Genomic DNA, 10826 nt, shown 5'->3' with positions numbered 1-10826 from the left:
TGGGTATTATGACACCTCCACTGTGGGGCTCTATTATGGCATAAATGACAGGACGCCTGTTCTATTCATTCTATTTAAATGGTTTGCCCACTGACGCTCCCTTGTTACCCCACACTGTGACATGATACCCTGCATGCCAATGTCTCTCTGAGTCTGAAGGGACCATGCCCAGGCCAGTGCCCCAGCTGGCACCTCTACCAGGGGCAGGGGCCTGTTAAGGAGGACACACCTTAGCTGTTTCACTCTTTTTCAAAACGTTGTCTGCCTCCTGAACAGGCCCCTGGTCTTTACCCTCCTCTCCTGTGACAGACTCCATTGATACCCATCCTCCTCTGCCAGCAAACCCTGTGAATAGATAGAGCAGCGAGAGGAGAGAGAAGGTTGGCACCAGGAGAGAAGCAGCACGAATACATAGCTAGCTACAACCACTTGTGGACAGGTTTGCTAAGCTTTTGCTAACATTGTTTTGCTCAAAATCACACAGAAAAAAATCCACTGCAGAAAGTAAGCTAAATACAGGGCAAAAGTGATCTGTCTCTTGAAATGTGATGGAAATTGTTATTCACTTATATTCAATAACAGACTGTAATAGCATTATAATGTGTGTACAATACAACACATTTAACAATATCAGATCTGAAATAGTATTTTGATTGCATTTAATTGTTGTCATCCTCTCAACTAAATAGAGTATAAAGACTGTTACATTGTTAGCAAATAGTTATGTTAGGCAAGTAAAATTCCCTCTTTTTTAATCGCTTATAATTATTTTCCTCTCCTCAGTGCACTCCTTTGATCCACAATGGAGACAACTGGATATCAAATAGGAGTGAAAAAAGTACAAAAATGTATACACGCACTACTGTAAGTCGCTCTAGATAAGAGCGTCTGCTAAATGACAAATGTAAAAATGTAAATAGGTATCAAATAGTCCAACTTGCGGATGAGTTTTTAGTGGCAGCCACTTGAAAACAATCAAAGGCAATACAATTTCATGATACCGTTTTTTTCATATAAATATGACAGACAACATTTAGTGAGAAATGCCGTGGTCATTGCAGGTATGTTGATGACATTTTGTGACCTTTTAGTGAATAAAACAAATGTCACAAACCAAAGGCCAATTACAATTCGCATAGGGCTACTATTATTGTTAATTTAATGTACAAATGCAATCTTAATAGCCACTTTTCAGATCATGCTCTTCAATCGTCTAGCAGGAGGCGAATATGTTTTATATAACCAAACCTAACATTTCTGTATTGTTTACAGTGCCAAAATGTCCAATTAAAAAAATTGTATGCATCAATGGGTTTTATTCAAACGAAACCCTTCCTCATAAATTGAGGACCCTAATCGCCTTATTCTGAACAAGATTAGAGCCTACCTATGTGTACACTTCTTTCTAATTCAATGATAGAGACCATCATGTGAGCGGTTACGTTCGAAATTTAACACCGGAAAGTGCTTTCCTTCTCGCTAAATTAAAGTATGACTGAAATAAAAGTAGTTTCCCCCGAATCAGGTAATTTCATATCGCCTCTGTACGTAATACGATTCAATGTATTCGGTCCCATGAGTTGAAAATTGAATTTTGAAGCGCTGTCAACAAGTTCAACTCTGTTAAATAAACACGAGTTTGATAGGACTGTAGACCATAGTAGAGAACAACAAGGCGACAAATGTGATTATTTTCAAGGGAACTGAGTGCATGTAAAACATAATAGCCAGCCTATCCATGTTGTGTTGCAACATCACATCAAATTGATCAAGGCTGTTATAGAGTTACGTTCCTGAACAGAAATGGATCTGCTATATGCACATATATGTTGACAATCGGGTTGTTATTCACTCAATAGGACACTATAACTTATCGTTTCTCTCCTAGCTATTTGAGCTAAGACATTTGAACAAACCAAAATTGTTAGTCTATAGCAGTGGTTCCTAACCAGGGGTACTAGGACCCCTGGGCCTATCCACAAGGTTGATCCACAGGGGATACTTGAGAAGACTCATAAAACCATAGGCCTACTGGTAAAATGCAGGAGGGCGTACTTTTTTTCTTTATTTTTTTTTCTTTCTCATTTAGCAGACGCTCTTATCCAGAGCGACTTACAGGAGCAATTAGGGTTAAGTGCCTTGCTCAAGGGCACATCGACAGATGTTTCACCTAGTCGGCTCGGGGATTAGAACCAGCGACCTTTCGGTTCCTGGCACAACGTTCTTAACCACTAAGCTACCTGCCGCCCGTACTTCAGGGGTACTACGGGCAGAGCAAAATTAATTTGGTTGTACAGTAACCGAAAAAAGGCTGGGAACCACTGGTTTATAGGGCTCGGCTATATAGCCTACCTTCCATTTCTAAAGTCAGTCAGATAACTTCCAACACCTAGGCTATACTCTCCCATTTATTGTTCGGTTTATTTCAACTGCAGATGCAACAATTACATGAAGCTTGCTACTTAAGTTAATGATATACCTTTCTCTATATAGTAGGTAGACCTACTTGTAGCCTACATCTGTATCGACCCACATGGATTTAAATTGTTTTTTAATTTTCTTAGATACATAAAATATACTTTGCAGGTAACTTTTATTTGTCCTATATCTCTAACCCTAACCATGTCCGAGGACAGCAGCTTTGTTTACAAGTTGTGAATCAGTAGCATTATGACCTTAACGAGGTTATAATATATCTAGTAAAGACATCGATTAATCAGCTTATCGACACGAAGACAAAGCATTGCAACACAAATTCAAAGGTGCGTGCAAATCACTGTTAGCACTATTGTCAAATAAATCACTGTTAAAACACTATTGTCAAAGTTAACCGCCGAAAGAACTGGCGAATAATTTCTTCTTGTTACCTTTCTTGTCAGTATTCACAAGATGTAAACAGTAGGCGTACAAAAGATCAATCAATCTGCAGGCTATTCTCATTTCTCTGTAGGCTAATGCTTTTTAATTTATTCTAGGCCTACTCAAAGGATCAAATCTCTTTCAAGTGGATAAATAACTCACAAAATATCCTACGGGTCAACCCGCGCCATTTCATTAAAAATAATTAGGATTTAATGCATGGTATAAATAGGCCTACTTGATGGATTTAGTAGCCATATTATAACACCTTGCTATCAGTAGCATCCTAAAACTGCCATCTCTGATGTATTTTGAGGTTGTGGTTTGTTGTTTTTGTAAGCCACTGTTATCAGTGAAACTATCAATTAAGGTCCATTCAATGCTACTCGACCGAAACCATGATATGGATGTTTTATTGAATTGCATGATATGCTTCAAGATAGTAAGTTATTTAGTGGTTTTGTTCAATATCTTTTCAGAAATCAATGAATGGTAAACAAGTACATCTTTATGCTGCTATTTTGCACTCAAATAAAATGCTGTTAGCGTAAAAACGGTATTAACTCGTGCCCTGGTCCATTACGCATGTGTAATGCGCGCTGCAGTGAGGGTGAGGGGGTTAATGATATATGCCAGGGTCACGGACTCGGTTGTAATTGAAAAAGCAACTCACATGCTGCACGGCTCAGGCGGCTAGCGGCCAGGCCTCGCTGATCAAAGTTAGGGAAGCCGGGGAGGAGAGGGCCGGCTGCGGGCAGGGACATTCCCGGAGCTGCATGGAGTATTGTGTGCTTTCAACCTGTGTTGCCAGAAGCAGAAAAGAAACAAAAACTCCATTCACTCTCAACCACAGACAATGCAGGTAAATGTTGGTGGGAAGATATTTCCTTCCATTGTTTTGTGAAGAACTATAGACCCGTTGTCATGACATATGATCATTCAAGCCTTTCTAAATGCATAGATGTTTTTGTATATTAAAATAAATAATACATTTTTACTGCAGGTCACGTAGAATTAATGTCCAAGGGTAGCAAACTATTTCATGTGTGTAAACACGCGCCCGCACATACACACACACACACACACACACAGACACAGACACACACACCTTTGAATCACAGTCAAATGAACTTGGACAGAGTGAAACAGTGAACAACACAGACAACATGAGAGTATATTGGTTTAGTGAAGTAAAATGGAGACTGGAAAGCAGCAGTAAGGGTGTTCCTCGGTTACCTGGGGTCATTTTAGCGCCCCCACCTGTTGCTACCTGCGAAAGATAGGCTGTCACCATAGAATTGGGAACTACAATACTAGGATCTCTATGGCTGTCAATTTCTCCAGACAAACGCTTCAAGCATTCAAGTTGTGCGTCGGAGAGACAATAGGCTATACTATTCGCTAAATAAGTATCCAAAATACAATCCACGGACCTGGCATAATCACAAGTTCTGTGCTACTATTTTACAAATAACCTCTTAATAACCTATTATTACAAAAGGCTACGTTGAAGGTGATAGCTGCACGTGAAAATAACATAAGTGGAATCACATTTGTTGAGGGGGGTGGGGGGTTCTATTCGGCTACCAGCGCTGCTTGTGAGAATTGTTATTTTTCATCAATCAGTCGCAACGTGACCAAGCGGACAGGACAGCCCACCGGCAGCCCTGCTGATTCGGGTCAATGAGACAACACAAGCACGAAGACGAGCAAATTGAGTTCGCAGAGGGCGAGAAAGAGGGATTAAAACCCGGCTTTAATGAGTGGGAGAAGAAGAAATGTAAACAGGCCGTGTGTGTGTGTGTGTGGGTGTGTGTGTGTGTGTGTGTGTGAGAGAGAGAGAGAGAGAGAGAGAGAGAGAGAGTGGGAGAGAGAGAGAGAGAGAGGGAGAGAGAGAGAGAGAGAGAGAGAGAGAGAGAGAGAGAGAGAGAGAGAGAGAGAGAGAGAGAGAGAGAGAGAGAGAGAGAGAGAGAGAGAGAGAGAGAGAGAGAGAGAGAGAGAGAGAGAGAGAGAGAGAGAGAGAGAGAGAGAGAGAGAGAGAGAGAGAGAGAGAGAGAGAGAGAGAGAGAGAGAGAGAGAGAGAGAGAGAGAGAGAGAGAGAGAGAGAGAGAGAGAAGAATGAAAGAGCGAAAGAGCGATGGGGAGGGAGAGAGAGAGAGAATGAAAGAGCGATGGGGAGGGAGAGGGGGTTGGTGGTAGCCTGGCTGGAGGAGGCGCTGGGTATACATGTGACAAGGGGAAATATGAGGGACTTTGACAGGTCTTAAACGGTCTGGCGCCAAGGCCTCAGTCTACCGGCTAAATATAGCAGGAGAGATGATGCAGAGAGATGGGAAGAGAAGAAGAAAAGATTAAAGGAAGAAAACATGACAATGTAGTGGGAGTAGCCTAAAAAATAACAATACAAGATTACAGACAAATAAGGCTATAGTAGTAACAATACAGTGACCCGTTATTTCGAAATTAGAATTTTCCCGCAGCATATCAGTAACACGCGGGTCGCCACAATGACCCTGAAGGTGCACTGTTCTTTCCGCACAGTTTCACCCAACACTTGCAATTAAGCAAATTCTATTGTGTGGACCTTACATGGCACAGGGCTTAATGCAAAATGATGTCTGTTCCTTTGGGGTTATAACCTTTTCCATAGGAAATGATCTCGAGGTGTGGCGAGCACATCTCTTGTCACGCACAGGAGCGAGCATTAAGACATAACGGGACCTATTTCTGTAGGACTATGTTCAATGTTTAACCGAAATATGCTGAATATTTCCGTTATTGCCACGTCTCTCGTCTCTCATCTCTGCTTTAACAGGTAGCATAGAATGGGGAACGCTTCTGGCATGAATTACGTTAAAAGTAATCTGTAATAACACCACATCACTTGAGGATTGGTTTTTTATTTTATTTTATTTTTTCATTTAGGCCTATATAATGTATTCACACACCTTGACTTTTTCCAAATTTTTTGTGTTAAAAGTGGGATAAAAATTGATTTCATTGTCATTTTTGGTCAACGATCTACACAAAAAACTCTGTATAATTCTAACATTTATTTAAAAAAATATGGAAAATATAACACTAATATATCTTGATTAGATAAGTATTCAGCCCCCTGAGACAACAATACATGTTAGAAGCACCTTTGGCAGAGATTACAGCTGTGAGTCTTTTTGGGTAAGTCTCTAAGAGCTTTGCACACCTGGATTGTACAATATCTGCCCATTATTCTTAAAAAAATTATATTGCTAGAAATTGCTAGAAAGCCATTTTCAAGTCTTGCCATAGATTTTCAAGCCGATTTAAGTCAAAACTGTATAGGCCATCCAGGAACATTCAATGTCGTCTTGGTAAACAACTCCAGTGTAGATTTGGCCTTGTATTTTAGGGATACTTAATTAGTTACACAACTGAATGCATTCAACCAAAATGTGTCTTCTGCATTTAACCCAACTCCTCTGAATCAGAGAGGTGCGGGGGGCTGCCTTTCCAATGACAATGTCCATGGCCCCCTGGGAGCAGTTATTGTTCGGGGTTAACTGCCTTGCTCAAAAACAGAACTGCAGATTTTCCCACCTTGCCAGCTCTGGGATTTGAACCAGCGACCTTTTAGTTACTGGCCCAACAGTCTTAACCGCTAGGCTACCTGCCGTTGTTATTTACCTACTGAAATGTGAATTTGTCTCGCTAGTGTCTGTTGGAAAGAAGACTGAACCAGGTTTTCTTCTAGTATTTTGCCTGTGCTTAGCTGTATTCCATTAATTTTTATCCTAAAAAACTCCCTAGTTCTGCCGATGACAAGCATACCCATAACATGATGCAGCCACCACCATGCTTGAAAATATGTAGAGTGGTAATCAGTGATGTGTTGTATTGGATTTGCCCCAAACATAACGCTTTGTATTCAGGACAAAAAGTTAATTTCTTTGCCACATTTTTTGCAGTATTACATAAGTGCCTTGTTGCAAACAGAATGCATGTTTTTTTTTTTTCTGTACAGGCTTCCTTCTTTACACTCTGTCATTGTGGAGTAACTACAACGTTGTTGACCCATCCTCCGTTTTCTCATCTCACAACCTTTAAACTCTAACTGTTTTAAGCTGAGCTGTTAAAATCACCATTGGCCTCCTGTTGAAATCCCTGAGCAGTACTTTTGTAGTGACTGGGTGTATTGATACACCATCCAAAGTCTAATTAATAACTTCACCATGCTCAAAGGGATATTCAACGTCTGTTTTTTGTTTGTTTTTACCCACCTACCAATCGGTGCTGTTCTTTGCGAGGCAGTGAAAAACCTCCCTGGTCTTTGTGGTTGAATCTGGCTTGAAATTCACTATTCGATTGAGGGACCTTACAGATAATTGTATGTGTGGGGTATAGAGATGGGGTAGTCATTCAAAATTGTTGTTAACCACTATTATTGAACACAGAATGAGTCCATGCAACTTATGTGTTTGTTAAGCACATTTTTACTCCTGAACTTATTTAGGCTTGCCATAACAAAGGGGCTGAATACTTATTGACTCAAGACATTTCAGCTTTTCATTTTTTATTAATTTCGAATATTTTCTACAAACAAAATTCCACTTTGACATTATGGGGTATTGTGTGTAGATCAGTGACACAATATCTCAATTTAATAAATGTTTCATTCAGGCTGTAACACAACAAAATGTGGAAAAAGTAGGGTGTGAATACTTTCTGAAGGGAACACAGAGCAAATAAATGGAGCATAACTGCAAACCCGTTGTTGATGTAATTAGTTGTTTAAGTATATACATAGAAACCATTAACATTCTCCATATGGTGCTAGTATTTTTCCGCTCAGAATGTTTCTTCTGCCCAACTTGAACCTCAGTAAGTAGGCTAAGCTTTAACGATGAGTCTTCTATAAAGTCTAGCAGCAGTATAGCGTCTGTAAGAATGCACTTCATTTCACTGACTGGGCTACTGACTGACTCTGTCGACCACTAGTTGAATGTATAGCCTATAAAGGACGAAAAACACAAGTACAAAGACTTACCAGGTTGTTTGAAAAAGGAAGAGGTAGTGCTTTAAAAAATGTGAGATTGATAAAAAAGATGTTATCCTTAACTCAAGCTAAATCACATAGATCTGAAATAGGCTTCATGTTAAATACCACTGAAACTGTAGCCCTATACATACATTCCCTAACTGTAATATCAAAGGTTTAAGAACATTATATTCACAAAACTAAATGATGAAACATGATGGTCCTAATGAGCTAGAAAAGTAGTCACCAAATGTTATATCCTTATCCATTATGCATAATTGACCACCCTTAACCTATTATAACAACAATAATTCTACAGGGTTTCAATAATTTCCCATTATTCTGATTATATTGTTCACACTAGAAATTAAATAATCACAATTTACCTGATTCCTGTAAGTTAGGCCACAACATAAAGATTCCAATAGAATAATTTATTCAGCTCAAGCCTGATAAAGGCCTGCCTACACGCTATATTCTGCTCGCCGTGATCACAAAATGTATTGACAATTAGGCCTAATTAAATCCACTACAATGTTGAGCACGGCTGGTGTGATAAGAAGTCTATAAAACCATTTACAGAATGTCTCTCAGATTTTTTAAAATTAGTTTGGGAATAAATAGAAATTCGTTTTATCTTACTGTACAGTGCATAGTGACGTCAATCAGGTTTGAATATGGTAGGTCTGCAAAAACAATTGATCAATGTTCCAAAAAATATTCCACTGTCTATAGTTTCTTTAGAATTTACAAGTTTAAAACAACGTCCTGGATTTTCATGTTCAGATATAAGCAACACGTGTCTCACCTCTTACCACCAATGCACATTCTACAGGGTATTTTTTTTATTAGTGGTACATTACTAATTAGATTATATGAATAAGATAGTAAGATAGCCATATAACCTTGATGCACTAGAATAGACCACAAAACAAAGCCAATAGCTATTGCACCTTATACCATTAAAAAGGTGTGAAACTCTAAAAAGTAGGCTTCTTTTACGCATAAATTACGCATAGATTACATTTAATTTAATTCCGTTTAAAAATATATATATTTAACGTAAATCCTTCAAGCTCTCAACATGCACTTGGAAAGGAATGTGTTATATTCTATTGACACTAATGCCATTGGAGCTGTGCGAACACTGATACGGAAGAAATGTAGACCGACTCAGCCGGCTATAGAAGGGTTAATCGGAAATGTGTGGTTTGTATCTGACAAACTCATTCCGAAGGATTATGAGTTTTTGTTTCAGTTTTTATGTCGAAGTGACGATGTTCTGGATTGAGCTAGAGCGGAACCGGATCTACTAGTCTGCTTCAGATCAACTTCTGGGCAGACTGTTCCGTGTATATCCAAATTCTCACATTTTGATGCAAAGTAATAATCACTCCGAAAGAGCATTCTCAGACCAAAAACTCGAGACATAAGCGGCAGCTTTGGCGTGGATGGCGAGGGGGATTGGAGGGCGCTCGCTGCTGGTTGGATTTTAGGGTAAATATGAAGTGACAAGTGTCTGCTCTTATTGTGGTGCGTCAGCCGACCGGCGCCAAACGGCTCTTTAACCAACTGAATCGAAGTTAATCAAGCCAAGGGTCCACAGAATGGATTTCTTAAAGGTACAACACAACAGTACCGAGACCGAGTTTTTGGTCGGGTCGCCTTAGGGGTCGTTGCAATGGTCTGAAGTGTGTTATGTACTGTATGGGGTTTGACACATACCAACAAACTGCCCTCATGATAATCTATTAATATAAAGCATCTCATTGCTGTTTCAGTTTATGCTGAAAATGAGAGCGAAGAAGGTCATATTAGAATAAAAGGAATAGCCTACGTCTATACAGTACAGTATATGATAGCTATCGATAGGCTACGTCAGGCTATTCCTGGTTTTAAAAAATATATATTAAAAAGTATTATTATTTTCACTATTTAGGCTATAAGGCAATCAAATACAGTGAATGTACAATAAATCACTTTGTGAGCATGAATAATTTATACTGCCTAAAACCAAGTGAAGAGGACATAGATAGGCTCCACATCAGAAGAAAACACATCTATTTAGTTTCTGGAAGGCTATAAGCAAGCACTCACCGCGTTCTATCTGTCGATTTTGCTCTCGAAATTCATTCATTTGTTTTATTTTCTTCTTGCCTCAACGCAGCATCTGTCTCTGCGCTTTTCGAATGCCCCGGGGCTGTTTTTAAAGTGGCAATGTCCGGTTTATTAGTCGCTGTCCTTGCCGTGAAGCGTTCACAAAACAGCAGCGAGTCACGGAAATGGACAGCCCTGAAATATAATACCTAAATCGAGTCCGATAGCCTACCATTCAGGTATGGGTGGCTGTGGACTCTCTTGCCGTCTCAGCATAGTCTGTCTAACTCTGTCATTACGCACAACCAGTGAGGGAACTAACTGTATGCTATTATGGCCAAACCACGATAAACACTTCAACAGATAAAACTGCACGCGGATTTCTAAACAAACGAAACCAGATAGAATGGCTATGAGGTAAAAATGACATGGACCTAAACTGACAATATAATCTTCACATGGAATGGAACCACAACGAATCTATTTGGAATCTTCGTTTTCCTGAGCTAAATTCATACTTAAAAAAATAAATCACCGGTATAGCCTAATAACATTATTTAGCCTACCTCTAGGCTATCATGAAAGCGACTATAGAGCAATAAACGTAGGCTATCTATTCGGGCACTGTTTCTGGGCTGGAGTTATGCACCTCGTCGAAAGTATAAAGCGCAAGCCGACCGAGGTGATGCCTCCACCGGCCAAGAATTGAGGGCTGACCCGGTGTTTGGCTTGGAGATGGGGGTGGGATTTCCCGAGCTTTCCTGTCATTGGTTAATATTTTATTCTGTTGACATGTTTTCTTACAGCTAATGCTTCCGACACCTTGTTGTCCACCCCCTCTCTTAGAGCCTGGCCG

General features: G+C 39.8%; 1 long non-coding RNA gene across 1 annotated transcript; it reads right to left on the bottom strand.

Moving 5' to 3' along the window:
* LOC121566689 lies at positions 1-10732 on the bottom strand. Its single transcript, XR_006000972.2, has 3 exons — positions 9971-10732; positions 3533-3658; positions 1-345 (listed from the first exon to the last, which is right to left on the bottom strand). It is a non-coding gene; the product is annotated as an uncharacterized LOC121566689 (long non-coding RNA).
* Positions 10733-10826: the final 94 nt, after the last annotated feature.

This window comes from Coregonus clupeaformis, chromosome 5 (genome assembly GCF_020615455.1).
Source record: "Coregonus clupeaformis isolate EN_2021a chromosome 5, ASM2061545v1, whole genome shotgun sequence".
Taxonomy (NCBI): Eukaryota; Metazoa; Chordata; class Actinopteri; order Salmoniformes; family Salmonidae; genus Coregonus; species Coregonus clupeaformis.
This window is presented reverse-complemented; position numbering and strand designations above follow the sequence as displayed.